Source organism: Callionymus lyra, chromosome 1 (assembly GCF_982586985.1).
Source record: "Callionymus lyra chromosome 1, fCalLyr1.hap1.1, whole genome shotgun sequence".
Taxonomy (NCBI): Eukaryota; Metazoa; Chordata; class Actinopteri; order Syngnathiformes; family Callionymidae; genus Callionymus; species Callionymus lyra.
In genome coordinates, this window is record NC_141818.1 from 52,135,214 (window position 1) to 52,151,744 (window position 16,531).

Sequence of the window (16,531 nt, forward strand, 5' to 3'; positions counted from 1 at the left end):
TTGAGTAAGAGCTGGAAAATACATGATCTGCTGAGAATCCAAATCCCTCCGTATTTATCCTTTATTTGTGGTTGTTAGTGTATGTTTTTGTGAGACCGTGACGTTTGTTTTTGGTTGATTAAGGAAACAAAAAGTATGTTGAAAATAAATAATTCAGTTGAATCTGAACAATAATTATAATAAAATAAACATAGACACCAACCTGCAGTTCTTTCTGGACACTTATTGACGGTTTTTATCTTCAACCATTTTTAAATACGTTTTTGTTAAGTTTAATGAATTAGTGTATTTGTCTTGAAGAACAAAAAACACTTGTCAGAAGATTGTGAAAATGTCACGGGTTGTTATTATTGGAAACGTCTTTAATCAATTTTTAACTGTATTAAAATAATTTTCAACTATAATCAAGTATTTTTCAACTATAATCAAACAATTTTCAACTATAATCAAACAATTTTCAACTATAATCAAACAATTATCAACTATAATCAAACAATTTTCAACTATAATTAAACAATTTTCAACTATAATCAAACAATTATCAACTATAATCAAACAATTTTCAACTATAATGAAAGAATTTTCAACTATAATCAAACAATTTTCAACTATAATCAATCAATTTTCAACTATAATCAAACAATTATCAACTATAATCAAACAATTTTCAACTATAATTAAACAATTTTCAACTATAATCAAACAATTATCAACTATAATCAAACAATTTTCAACTATAATGAAAGAATTTTCAACTATAATCAATCAATTTTCAACTATAATCAAACAATTTTCAACTATAATCAAACAATTATCAACTATAATCAAACAATTTTCAACTATAATCAAACAATTTTCAACTATAATCAAACAAGTTTCAACTATAATCAAACAATTTTCAACTATAATGAAAGAATTTTCAACTATAATCAAACAATTATCAACTATAATCAATCAATTTTCAACTATAATCAAACAATTATCAACTATAATCAAACAATTTTCAACTATAATCAAACAATTTTCAACTTTAATCAAACAATTTTCAACTATAATGAAAGAATTTTCAACTATAATCAAACAATTATCAACTATAATCAAACAATTTTCAACTATAATCAATCAATTTTCAACTATAATCAAACAATTTTCAACTATAATCAAACAATTTTCAACTATAATGAAAGAATTTTCAACTATAATCAAACAATTATCAACTATAATCAAACAATTTTCAACTATAATCAAACAATTTTCTATTTTAATCAAAAAAAATTCAAGAACAATCAAACAATTTTCTTCTTTTTCTTTTCAATATCCTTCATCCTTCATCTTCATGGATTTATCTCTTATTTCACAGCATCATTGCTTCACTTATGAGTCTCTGGTAAAGGATCTTTTAAATAAGGTGGACAAAGACAGAAATACAAATGTGGTTCATGAGAGTCATTGGGTCGCAGGAGAAGAAAGAAGGAAACAGACGAGTGTAGAGCAGCTGAAGAAAATGTAGAAGCTCAACAGAAGCTCTTCATCTGGAGCCTGAGAGTCTGTGAAACATGACAGCAGATCTCAAGGTCTTAGAGGTCGACGCTGCTGACGAGATGAAGCAATGTTGTGGTGAAAGATCAGATCATGGTGTTCAGTATATCAAGGTGTGTAGTGAGAAGGTTTCAGACCCGACAAATATATAGTGATCACATTTATGTTACAACACTAGCTGTTCTCTTTCTGTCATCAAACAATTTTCAACTGTAATCAAACAATTTTCAACTATAACCAACAATTTCAACTATAATCAAACAATTTTCAACTATAACCAACAATCTTCAACTATAATCAAACAATTTTCAACTATAATCAAACAATTTTCAACTATAACCAACAATTTTCAACTATAATCAAACAATTTTCAACTATAACCAACAATTTTCAACTATAATCAAACAATTTTCAACTATAATCAAACAATTTTCAACTATAACCAACAATTTTCAACTATAATCAAACAATTTTCAACTATAACCAACAATTTTCAACTATAATCAAACAATTTTCAACTGTAATCAAACAATTTTCAACTATAACCAACAATTTTCAATTATAATCAAACAATTTTCAACTATAATCAAACAATTTTCAACTGTAATCAAACAATTTTCAACTATAACCAACAATTTTCAACTAAAATCCAACAATTTTCAACTATAATCAAACAATTTTCAACTATAATCAAACAATTTTCAACTGTAATCAAACAATTTTCAACTATAATCAAACAATTTTCAACTATAATCAAACAATTTTCAACTATAATCAAACAATTTTCAACTATAATCAAACAATTTTCAACTATAACCAACAATTTTCAACTATAATCAAACAATTTTCAACTATAATCAAACAATTTTCAACTATAACCAACAATTTTCAACTATAATCAAACAATTTTCAACTATAATCAAACAATTTTCAACTATAACCAACAATTTTCAACTATAATCAAACAATTTTCAACTATAACCAACAATTTCCAACTATAATCAAACAATTTTCAACTATAATCAAACAATTTTCAACTATAACCAACAATTTTCAACTATAACCAACAATTTTCAACTGTAATCAAACAATTTTCAACTATAACCAACAATTTTCAACTATAATCAAACAATTTTCAACTATAACCAACAATTTTCAACTATAATCAAACAATTTTCAACTATAATCAAACAATTTTCAACTATAATCAACAATTTTCAACTATAACCAACAATTTTCAACTTTAATCAAACAATTTTCAACTATAACCAACAATTTTCAACTATAACCAACAATTTTCAACTTTAATCAAACAATTTTCAACTATAATCAAACAATTTTCAACTATAATCAAACAATTTTCATTAAAATAAAAGTTTTTTTTGTTTTCTTTGTTGTACTTACAGATACAGCATCACATACAGTTATCTTCCATTATATCTCTGAATCTACTGTTGCTAGGAGACGACGATACATCAGATCCTTCCTTCGCGTTCAAAGAGTCGACTCATTATAATAAGAAGAATTCCCTCCTTAAAACAAAATCAAAGGATGAAACTCTTTTGTTTGGAAGAACGACGACGACGAACCTGAAACTGAGCAAATACTTTGATCCGCGGTTTCGGAGGATTTGGAAGCGAAACCGAAACGATGGATGGATGGATGGATGGATGGATGGATGGATGGATGGATGGATGGATGGATGGATGGATGGATGGATGGATGGATGGATGGATGGATGGATGGATGGATGGATGGATGGATGGATGGATGGATGGATGGATGGATGGATGGATGGATGGATGGATGGATGGATGGATGGATGGATGGATGGATGGATGGATGGATGGAAGGATGGATGGAAGGAAGGAAGGATGGATGGATGGATGGATGGATGGATGGATGGATGGATGGATGGAAGGAAGGAAGGAAGGATGGATGGATGGATGGATGGATGGATGGATGGATGGATGGATGGAAGGAAGGAAGGAAGGAAGGAAGGAAGGAAGGAAGGAAGGAAGGAAGGAAGGATGGATGGATGGATGGATGGATGGATGGATGGATGGATGGATGGATGGATGGAAGGAAGGAAGGAAGGAAGGAAGGAAGGAAGGAAGGAAGGAAGGAAGGAAGGAAGGAAGGAAGGAAGGAAGGAAGGAAGGAAGGAAGGAAGGAAGGAAGGAAGGAAGGAAGGAAGGAAGGAAGGAAGGAAGGAAGGATGGATGGATGGATGGATGGATGGATGGATGGATGGATGGATGGATGGATGGATGGATGGATGGATGGATGGATGGATGGATGGATGGATGGATGGATGGATGGATGGATGGATGGATGGATGGATGGATGGATGGATGGATGGATGGATGGATGGATGGATTATGTATTCCTCGCGGAGTTAAACTACAGAGCTTTGCAGAGAAATACTTCAGAGCTTCATGGAGTAATACTACAGAGAATCGCTCAGTAATACTACAGAGAGTCACGTAAAAATACTACAGAGCCTTGCAGAGTAATACTACGGAGAATCACAGAGTAATATTACAGAGAATCGTGGAGTAATACTACAGAGCCTCTTGGAGATATACTATAGAGAATCGCGGAAAAATACAATAGAGCCCCGCGGAGTAATACTACAGAGAATCACGGAGTACTAGACGAAGAATCCCGGAGTAATACTACAGAGAATCGCGGAGTAGTACTACACAGCCTCGTGGAGAAATACTACAGAGAATCACAGAGAAATACTACAGAGCCTCATGGAAAAATACTACAGAGAATCACATAGTAATACTACAGAGCCTCGCAGATAAATACTACAGAGAATCACAGAGTAATACTACAGAGCCTCGCAGATAAATACTACAGAGAATCACAGAGTAATACTACAGAGCCTTGCAGATAAATACTACAGAGAATTACAGATTAATACTACAGAGCCTTACTGAGTAATACTACAGAGAATCGCTCAGTAATACTACAGAGAGTCACGTAAAAATACTACAGAGCCTCGCAGATAAATACTACAGAGAATCACAGAGTAATACTACAGAGCCTCGCAGATAAATACTACAGAGAATCACAGAGTAATACTACAGAGCCTCGCAGATAAATACTACAGAGAATCACAGAGTAATACTATAGAGCCTCGCAGATAAATACTATAGAGAATTACAGATTAATACTACAGAGCCTTACTGAGTAATACTACAGAGAATCACAGAGAAATACTACAGAACCTTGTGTAGTTCTATTAGCTAGCACATAACACTTTTCGGTGATTTCAAAACGCCGTGTACCACATAAGATCTTTTTGAGGTCCCTTAGTACAAGCAAAATAATACACAAAGTACACAGTGTATTTTTTAATGGATCGCGGAGTAGTACTACAGAGCCTCATGGAGAAATACTACAGAGAATCACATAGTAATACTACAGAGCCTCGCAGATAAATACTACAGAGAATCACAGAGTAATATTAAAGAGAATCGTGGAGTAATACTACAGAGCCTCTTGGAGATATACTATAGAGAATCACGGAAAAATACAATAGAGCCCCGCGGAGTAATACTACAGAGAATCACGGAGTACTAGACGAAGAATCCCGGAGTAATACTACAGAGAATCGCGGAGTAGTACTACACAGCCTCGTTGAGAAATACTACAGAGAATCACAGAGTAATACTACAGAGCCTCGCAGATAAATACTACAGAGAATCACATAGTAATACTACAGAGCCTCGCAGATAAATACTACAGAGAATCACAGAGTAATACTACAGAGCCTCGCAGATAAATACTACAGAGAATCACAGAGTAATACTACAGAGCCTCGCAGATAAATACTACAGAGAATCACATAGTAATACTACAGAGCCTCGCAGATAAATACTACAGAGAATCACAGAGTAATACTACAGAGCCTCACAGATAAATACTACAGAGAATCACATAGTAATACTACAGAGCCTCGCAGATAAATACTACAGAGAATCACAGAGTAATACTACAGAGCCTCGCAGATAAATACTATAGAGAATCACAGAGTAATACTACAGAGCCTCGCAGATAAATACTATAGAGAATTACAGATTAATACTACAGAGCCTTACTGAGTAATACTACAGAGAATCACAGAGAAATACTACAGAACCTTGTGTAGTTCTATTAGCTAGCACAAAACACTTTTCGGCGATTTCGAAACGCCGTGTACCACATAAGATCTTTTTGAGGTCCCTTAGTACAAGCAAAATAATACACAAAGTACACAGTGTATTTTTTAACAGATGTATTTTACCCTATAGTCTGAAAAATACTGCGTTAAAATCTATTTATTTCCCACATGAAATAGTTTCACTCATGAATAAATCATTTTCCTTGACAACCTTTACGTTTATCGAGTATTTACTTCTCCGGTGCTTGACTGACGTGAGGTACCAGCTCCTCTGGACACAGTTCAGATGCTAGTATCTCTGTTAAATCCATACTCTGAACACAGCGTCCCCGGGTGAACCACATCACTTTGTCTCTCTGCAGGCTCCTGGCCCCGAGCTACAGGCGGCGTCCGTGAAAGGTCAGCGGGAACCCAGTGGGCTCATAAAGACGAGCCAATTAACCGAGCCACACTCGGAGAGCACATGATTTATTCAAGACCCCTCCTCGGGAGGAGGCTCGGCGCTGAGAGGGAGGATCGAGAGCCGGGAAATCAATGGAAATGTGGTATTTAATTAGCGTCCGTCGGTACAGGATCCTTCACGTGAGATGTGGCGCCTGACGTCAGTGGCTTCTGACGCATCTCGCCGGACGAATACATGGATACAGAAATATCTTTGTCTTAAAATATTCAGAGTAAACTGACCGTGTAATGAGGAGGTTGAACGATTGAAACTGTACCGTGTTATTATGTTTTCAACGACTCTGCATGATGACAAGTACAGTTTAGTGTTTGTATATCAGTGTCATCGGGATTTAAAATGCTTTTTTTGTAAATAATTGAATTCCAGGATTTGTGTATTGAAGTAATTTTTGTTGGTTGTTTTTTTAATAATTGAATAAAAATATTAATATTGAATTAAAAAATGCTACAAATGAAAAGTAAATTTAAAATATTTTTTCTTTATTATATGAATATTAATCTTTAATTTTGGAAATCAGGTATTTAAAAAAATTACATGTCAATCTAATACATCCAATATTTTAAAAAAATTTATATTTTTCAGTTTGAATCCTTTTAAATGCAGTATTAAAATGTTGGTATAATAGTAGTGTTGTGTCGATGAAGCTTCATGAAACAGTGTCATTATCTTCAGAGGCCACTAGATGGTAGTGATGCGTTGATGAAGCTTCATGAAACAGTGTCATTATCTTCAGAATCCACTAGATGGTAGTGATGTGTTGATGAAGCTTCATGAAACAGAGTCATTATCTTCAGAGGCCACTAGATGGTAGTGATGCGTTGATGAAGCTTCATGAAACAGTGTCATTATCTTCAGAGTCCACTAGATGGTAGTGATGTGTTGATGAAGCTTCATGAAACAGTGTCATTATCTTCAGAGTCCACTAGATGGTAGTGATGTGTTGATGAAGCTTCATGAAACAGTGTCATTATCTTCAGAGTTCACTAGATGGTAGTGATGTGTCGATTAAGCTTCATGAAACAGTGTCATTATCTTCAGAGTCCACTAGATGGTAGTGATGTGTCGATGAAGCTTCATGAAACAGTGTCATTATCTTCAGAGTCCACTAGATGGTAGTGATGTGTTGATGAAGCTTCATGAAACAGTGTCATTATCTTCAGAGTCCACTAGATGGTAGTGATGTGTCGATTAAGCTTCATGAAACAGTGTCATTATCTTCAGAGTCCACTAGATGGTAGTGATGTGTCGATGAAGCTTCATGAAACAGTGTCATTATCTTCAGAGTCCACTAGATGGTAGTGATGTGTTGATGAAGCTTCATGAAACAGTGTCATTATCTTCAGAGTCCACTAGATGGTAGTGATGTGTCGATTAAGCTTCATGAAACAGTGTCATTATCTTCAGAGTCCACTAGAGGGCGTCTCTGCACTATTTTCCTTTGTTTTGAACAACTGTTCTATTGAAAAATGAAAGTGATGGCGCCACCTACTGACCTCTGAACAACATGGCACTGTTTCATGAAACTTCAACCACAGATCATTACAAATCAATTTCAACGTGTGAAATGTTCCTTTCAACATTCAATACCACGGCACTGATCCACTTCCAAACACCTTTAACAAAACATCACATCAAATGTTTTCTCCTTCAGATCCATTTGCTTCTCAATTCTTTTCTCTCATTGAATCGAGCCTCGTTGGATTGATTCACTCGTCTCACACACTGATGCTCTTAGTGATACAAAAAACTTCTGGATGAATTACTTCGAAACCAGTCACAGTGGAGCGAGTTCATCTCAAAACTCTGTCACGTTCACCACCATCAGGTTTTCCTCCTTTCATTCCAAGCTTTTATTTTCAGGTGAGGTACGAACCTCTGGAGCGACAAAAGTGTTTGCTCGGGTTTATAAATGTGTGTTCAGGCGAGCTTCATTCAGGGGAGCCGAGACCCGAGGTTCATTCCACATGAACGTGTCGGCTCGGTCGATTGATTGACAGCTGGCTTGACCGGCTTACTCTTCTAATGTGGGCTGAGAGCGACCTCTCGTTGACCCTGATCAATATTTCTTTGAACAAACGAACAAACGTGAATGAAAAACATTTTAAATCTCCAAGTTTCAATTTTTTGAGATATACTGATGAACAAACATAAACAAATGAATAGATAATGAAATATACGTGTATATAATTAATTACCTCTATTTTTTAAGTTAAAACTTAAACATGTAGAATGTTTTTCTGTTACTTCACGCAAACTTCACGCAAACTTTGAATTCCCAAGTTGGATTAATTCCATATCCTTGATATCACATGTCAAACGCACACACTACTTAACTAGTGAGCATTTCTTATTCACTAGTTAACTAGTAAGATCTTTTTTTTATTTTTTACTAGTGAACACTCACAATATAACGTGGGAACTAATTAACTAGGACGGTGAAGGGAGGATTCATTTGTTAACAAGCTAACATTTTGGACCTCACTAGTTAACTAGTACAGTGAGAACACTCACTAGTAAACATGTAGAACGTTTGTCTGTTACTAGTTCACTAGTTTACTAGTCAGCCCATTTGTTTTAGCTCGACTAGAAAACTAGTAAGTGTCTTACTGTTACTTGTTCACTAGTTATGATTTTGGTACCAGCTAGCAAGGCCAAAAAGACTTAAACTAGTTCACGAGGGAAGTAACTAAGTAAGCAATTTATACTAGTAGGCATGTTGGCCTTCACCGGTTTACTACCATGCTTTTTAACCTTCACTAGTTCACTCGTAATGTAAAACTGCATGACCAGTTCACTAGTGGACTTAATGGTTTAATTGGTGGCTTAACTTAAGGTTTAACTAGTTAACATGTAACCCACTATATATGACCAATAATATATTTGATTTCTCTATTTTCTTTATCTTTTGAATAACCTAATATTGATTGATTTTTTTCTATGTTGTAATTATGTTTTATTTTCTTTTTTCAATAGTCTTGTGGATTTGATCTATTTTGAGGATATTTTTGATTATTCATAACTAAGACACATTGTATCTTTTACTCAAAGGTTATTAGTATCTTCATACTTTTTGACATCTTTATTGTGAACTTTAATTTAAAAATATATATCTTTATTCCTGTTTATAACCTCACCAATGCAGCACGATCTCTGAGGCGGTGAAGTGAAGAAAAACTGCTCCATCATGTGTGGATTCTTTCATAAATATTCACATGTGTTCAGACCCGGAGCTTCATCAGGTGAGTTTCTCCTCAGAGCGAGAAGCTTCCGTGCGAAGAGAAAACATGCTTTAATTGGCTCTGAACGTATCGAGCGCCGGCCGCGTCGTGTTCAGTCGATCCACCGGGGGCAGCGGTCAAAGTTGACATCCCCGCCCTTCCGCCCACGAGCAACGACTCGGGTTCTCACCCTCGGGTGGTCGGCGAGTCCATCTATCGTGAGGGACGTGATAACAAGAACACATTTTCTCTTTATTAATTGAAGAGGAGAGTTGCTGCCGAGGTGATTTTTCTTCTCTGAAGGTTTTCTTAAACGCTCACCAAACTGTAACTCAAGTATTTGTTTTTGTATTAATAATTAAACGTATTTAAAATGTTTTTGGACTCACTCGAGCAAGAGATTCCAATAAACCCAAAGATAAAAACCATAACAAAAACACTTAATATTTGATATCATTTGGATGTGATTTATTTGATTGTATGTGTTTTTCTGCAAGTAATGGCAAACAAGCTCCTTGGCAGAGGTATTCTCTGTCTCTGTGCTTCTGTAGTTCTTGCTTGTGTAAGTGAGTAAGTAATTAGTATTTATAGAGCACTTTTCCAGACCAGGGTCACAAAGCGCTTAAACAATCAAAAAATACCCAATAAAATAAATACTTAAAAGGTCAAGATAACACAGAGACAAACACAAGAGTCTCAGAAAATTTAAGAGAAGAAGGTTCGTTCCAAAGCTTAGGAGCAACAGTCTGGAAGGATTTCTCTCCTCTGGTCCGGAAGTTCAGGAACCATCAGTAGATTCTGATCCACAGACCTCAGAGCCCGAGCTGGGGTGTAAGTCTGGATCAGATCACTGATGGAAGGTCTGACCATGAATAGATCTGAAAGTAAGAACCAGAATTTTAAAATGATCCTGAAAGAAACTGGCAGCCAGTGAAGAGTTTGAAGGAGAAATGTGAGTTCTTCTACTAGAGCGGTGTCATGTTGTTCAGAGGTCAGTAGGTGGCGCCATCAGTTTAAAAAATGATCTGATGTTTCATTAGAACAGTTAGTAAAATAGTGCAGAGACGCCATCTAGTGGACTCTGAAGATAATGACAGTGTTTCATGAAGCTTCATCGACACATCACTAATAAAATTGACTCGTCAGACCCGGAGCTGTGTCTAAAATCACATACTTGTGTTCTTATATGTTCGTGTATTTTTAGTGCATAAGTGCGTCTCAATTCTTAGTATGTAAATGTAGTGCTCCATACACACTAAATTGTCACTAAAACACCCACAAAACTGAGTATGAATCGATGGACACTTTCTACACTAAACGGGTCCATCTTAGTGATGTTGACGTTGTAAACGGAAGTTACGTCATGTATATATATATATATATATATATACATAGTACAGCAGTAAGAGGATGGCACTTCTTCGCTGCTGATACCGGCGTAATGTCTCTCCAAGATTTCTCATATTTCTTGAAACCAAACGTGCTGCCAGCAGGTGGCGATAGTGTTCCTACAGCTGGTTGAAATCATCATTAAATAGTAGTAGAAGAATTTCCATTTCCTGTTAGTGTGTAGCAGCAGAGTTTGATTTGAGACATACTATCTGTGGAGAACTAGTTACTAGTTAGTACGTACACTATCCTGATGATACTAACCAGTGCACTAAGAGAAGTATGTGATTTGAGACACAGCACAGATACATTTTTGGAGGTGAAAACATGTCATCAACATGCATGTTGCAGGTCGTCATTACTTCAAGAAGGTCATGGTTCAAACCAATATGGCCGCAGACTCTTTGTTAATAAAGTCTGGCTCTTTGTCATCACTCCATCATTTCTTCTTTCTACCTAAAGAGCCACACGGAAAGTAATAAACACAACTTGTAAAATGTCATGTCTTAAAAGTGTCACCTGTCGCTATTGACCGTCTTTTCAAGACGTAATCCTGTAAACTATCCAAATGAACGTTTGTAAGAATCCTGTTTTTAATCCAGTTTTAAAGGTATAGTGTTGACATATTTCCAATAAATGACTTTATTTTAAGATTATAACCATGAATCTGTTTGATTATATTGTGATAAACACTCTCTTGAAGCAGATTGATTTACCCTAAACTGTCTGTTCATCTTTATGACTTTTCTAAGCGTCTGCGACTGGATGACCTGAAAACAAACATTGATTTTGTACTGAAGCTGGACGTCGACAGACTGATCTTCAGAAGACAATTACTGTCAACTAGTTCAGCTTTACTGACCTTGATCTGTCGAGACGCGCGGCTGTCGTTGAACTTGTACTTTTATTCATCATCTGCTTCTTTCATATCTCGCCCTTTGTTGTTTCTTTCACAGTCAATGTGTTCTCTACACTCCCCCGGGTTTTTGACTTTTATTGTCGCAATCTTTTGTTTTTTGTTGCTGCTTTTTAGATCTCGTTGCAGCTGCACTTTTGAATACATGTTTATTTTTAACACTAGTTTAAAAGTCTTTGACTAACGACGGCAAAATGTTGAATTCACTTTCATTGAATGTTTCAAATCATACCGAAGATATTCTAAGACACTTTACATTTAAATGTAGTGGTTTTTAAAGGGCCCACTAGGGGGCGCGTCTTAAAATCATAGGGAAGGGAAGAATGGAATTTAATAAAATATTATTTTTAAAAATCCCGTCTGCCCTGAGTTTACTTCACGCAAACTGATGGATCTTTGAATTCCCAAGTTTGATTAATTCCATATCTTTGATATCACATGTCAAACGCACACACTACTTAACTAGTGAGCATTTCTTATTCACTAGTTAACTAGTAAGATTTTTCTTTTATTTGACTAGTGAGCTAGTGAACATTCACAATATAACATGGGAACTAGTTAACTAGTACAATGAGAACACTCAGTGCTAGTAAACATGTAGAACGTTTGTCTCTTACTAGTTCACTAGTTTACTAGTAAGCACATTTTTTTTTAGCTGGACTAGTAAACTAGTAAGTGTCTTACTGTTACTAGTTTACTAGTTAAGATGTTGGGACCGGCTAGCAAGGCCAAAAAGACTTAAACTAGTTCACTAGTAGGCATGTTGGCATTTACTAGTTTACTACTATGCTTTTTAACCTTTTAAACTGCATGACCAGTTCACTAGTGGACTTAATTTAGGTTTAACTAGTTAACGCGTAAGAGTTTATGGAACTGCTAACAACAAGCTTAAAAAAAGACTTAAGACTGATTTGGTTTATTCTGAACAATTTCTCATTTTGGACGAAGATGAAGACGAAGACAACTGAGCTCCAGTCGCTACACTAAAATGAACAAACATGCATGACTATAACTCTAAAAAGGAAACGGATTACAAGACAAGAAAAAGACCAAGATGTTCCCACTTGAGTTCCTCGATTCCGACCTTCAATCTCTGACCCTTCGTGTCTCCGGTCATATAGTGAGTCACGTCTACAGTGGACCAGCGTTCGTGTCCCACCTCAGGTGTTCTGATGGACCCGAGTCACGACAACATGACCGTGGAAACGGTGATTAGGCCTCGATGCCGCCGGTCCTCTTCCTCCTCATCCCTTCACGGCGTCTTCTCATATCTCGTTTGTTTCGCCGAGTCCGTGTCCACCGCGGTCTTGTCAGCAAAAGGTCAGCGCGGCCCCTCCGAGCAAAGAGTTCAAACTTCCTCCTGGGAAATTAATGGTCCGACTCTTCAATTACTGCCTTTTCTCTTTCTTGTAATTCAGCCACATTGACTCGGACGAGGGTTTAAATGGTCCTGGAGACGGAAGGAGTTCATGTCTTCACCGAGTTCTTTTAACTCTATTGAACCAATGAGCTTGTTGGACAGAAAGAACTCGACAATGTTCTCTGTGATCCATTACTCTGGTCTGAACAGTCAGAGGCTTCAAGTACTTGTACATCATGAATATACTCAAATTAGCATCAATACTCATTTAGAAAACTACACTTTGTATAAATATTTAAGGATGCATGTTGCTGCCTTTAGGGAACTGACTTTTTTAATGTAACACAAAACATCATCCATCAAGAAAAGAGTATTTTTAAAATGTGTTATTTTACTATTTATATATTTATACTTGAAAAATTCCAAAGACTAATGATAAATATCATTTTTACTTAATTTTCTATTGATATTCTGCCAAAATGGTCAAAATAGTAGAATTATAGAGGATATCAGGGGAAAAAAAGGTCCACAAATGTTTCATTTTTATAGCTTCTCACTGGTGATGTGTTGGTGAGGCTTCATGAGACTGTCTTCATTTTTAGAATCACTTTCTGCTTTTCAATATCTGCCTCTGATCTACTGATTCAAGGAAACCTGGATTTTATTTTCAAAAGGAAAGAGTTCCATCTATACACTGTGTCATGATAAATTAATGATGTTTCATGAAGCCTCATTAACACATCACTACTTCTAACTACTGCTGCTACTTCACATTTTTAATGTATTTCATTTAAAGATTCTAAAGATTAAAAAATGCTTATTTCATACATTTTACAATTTAAAAAATAATTAAATACATGAATGACTGTTAGTTCACCATAAAACCAAACTTTCAGTTTCAATTTGTGGTGTAAAAGTAATTATTTAAGAAAAATGTAAAGAAAAATACTAAAATAAAAGAGAAAAAAAGAGGTTCTTTAACAATATGTAAATTCCAGCTAGTAATAGCAGTTTTTATTTCTTGACTTCACAAGCTCCCCATTTATGGAGTCAAAGGACCACACTTTTACCAGGTATGACAAACAAAGTTAAATATACATAAATGCCAAACAAGAAAAATACTGAGTTATGTTTCTGTACCATAAATATATGCAATTCATACTTTTTTGGGTATTTGAAAGATTTTGGTCAAAGTATCTTGAAACCAAGAACAATCTTTTGTTTTGGAGGAACATGTTTAAAGCATCAGAGGGTTGTGTAGAAGTGTGTGTAGCCTCTCCAACAGTGTTGCTGTTATTGATGATCCTCACACAATCACGAGGGAAACATGCAGAGATGAGGAAGATACATCTTCATCGTCTTGTCAGGAGGTTCACACCCCAGCTCCGGCTCCACAAACGTGGTGAAGGGTTGATGTCGTTTGTGGACGAGCGTCTTCACGGACGTTTGGCACATTATGCTGAGAAGCTGCTGATGAATCTGAGCTGGAAATGTCAGCGTGACACTTGTGCGAACAAGAACGTTGTTCATGTGACAGTTATGGATTCTCGTTTCCATGATGTGTGTTCGCAGGAGAAAACAACCAGACTTGAAAGAGCTGTTTTGTTCCATGAATGGTTTGGAGGTTTAGGATGTGTCTCGTCTGCAGTTCATACAAAATTCTGCAGCGAGAATTCTGAGCCGCTCTAGTAGAAGAACTCACATTTCTCCTTCAAACTCTTCACTGGCTGCCAGTTTCTTTCAGGATCATTTTAAAATCCTGATGTGATGTGTGAGTCTATTGTATCATCACTGTGTGTGTGTTGTTGTGATGTGTGACTCTATTATATCATCAGTGTGTGTGTGTTGTTGTGATGTGTGACTCTATTGTATCATCAGTGTGTGTGTGTTGTTGTGATGTGTGACTCTATTGTATCATCAGTGTGTGTGTGTTGTTGTGATGTGTGACTATATTGTATCATCAGTGTGTGTTGATGTGATGTGTGACTCTATTGTATCATCAGTGTGTGTGTGTTGTTGTGATGTGTGACTATATTGTATCATCAGTGTGTGTTGTTGTGATGTGTGACTATATTGTATCATCAGTGTGTGTTGTTGTGATGTGTGACTCTATTGTATCATCAGTGTGTGTGTGTTGTTGTGATGTGTGACTCTATTGTATCATCAGTGTGTGTGTGTTGTTGTGATGTGTGACTCTATTGTATCATCAGTGTGTGTGTGTTGTTGTGATGTGTGACTATATTGTATCATCAGTGTGTGTTGTTGTGATGTGTGACTCTATTGTATCATCAGTGTGTGTGTGTTGTTGTGATGTGTGACTCTATTGTATCATCAGTGTGTGTGTGTTGTTGTGATGTGTGACTCTATTGTATCATCAGTGTGTGTGTTGTTGTGATGTGTGACTCTATAGTATCATCAGTGTGTGTTGTTGTGATGTGTGACTCTATTGTATCATCAGTGTGTGTGTGTGTTGTTGTGATGTGTGACTCTATTGTATCATCAGTGTGTGTGTGTGTTGTTGTAATGTGTGACTCTATTGTATCATCAGTGTGTGTGTGTTGTTGTGATGTGTGACTCTATTGTATCATCAGTGTGTGTGTGTGTTGTTGTGATGTGTGACTCTATTGTATCATCAGTGTGTGTGTGTTGTTGTGATGTGTGACTCTATTGTATCATCAGTGTGTGTGTGTTGTTGTGATGTGTGACTCTATAGTATCATCAGTGTGTGTTGTTGTGATGTGTGACTCTATTGTACAATCAGTGTGTGTGTGTGTTGTTGTGATGTGTGACTCTATTGTATCATCAGTGTGTGTGTGTGTTGTTGTGATGTGTGACTCTATTGTATCATCAGTGTGTGTGTGTGTTGTTGTGATGTGTGACTCTATTGTATCATCAGTGTGTGTGTGTTGTTGTGATGTGTGACTCTATTGTATCATCAGTGTGTGTGTGTGTTGTTGTGATGTGTGACTCTATTGTATCATCAGTGTGTGTGTGTTGTTGTGATGTGTGACTCTATTGTATCATCAGTGTGTGTTTGTACAAAACTCTTTTTTCATTGAAATATTGACATTAGAAAATTATCTTAAGCTACGCCCACTGAAAACACTTTGTTTTTCTGGAGATTAAATCTTGTTCACCATAACCACACCCACTCTGCTGTGATTGGTCGAGCATGGAGGTTTGTCACCGGGCGTCATCAATCGTCTCCACCTCCAAGGGACTCGTCGTATAAACAAAGCGGGGCGTGATTACAGCTGGAGGAGGAGTGAAGCCATTATTACGTCATAATGGACTCTCGTAACCTCTCGTTCGCCCAGATTTCAGAACTTTATAGACCTTCTGTATTAAGAGTTTTTTCATATTTTTCCCTCTCTCTTCTTTCACTTTCCTCTTTTTAAGTTCTTCTTGTCGTTTTCGCTCCTCATACGTCTCAATAAAAGCACATTTTAAAGAAACTAAAAAGTAATAAATA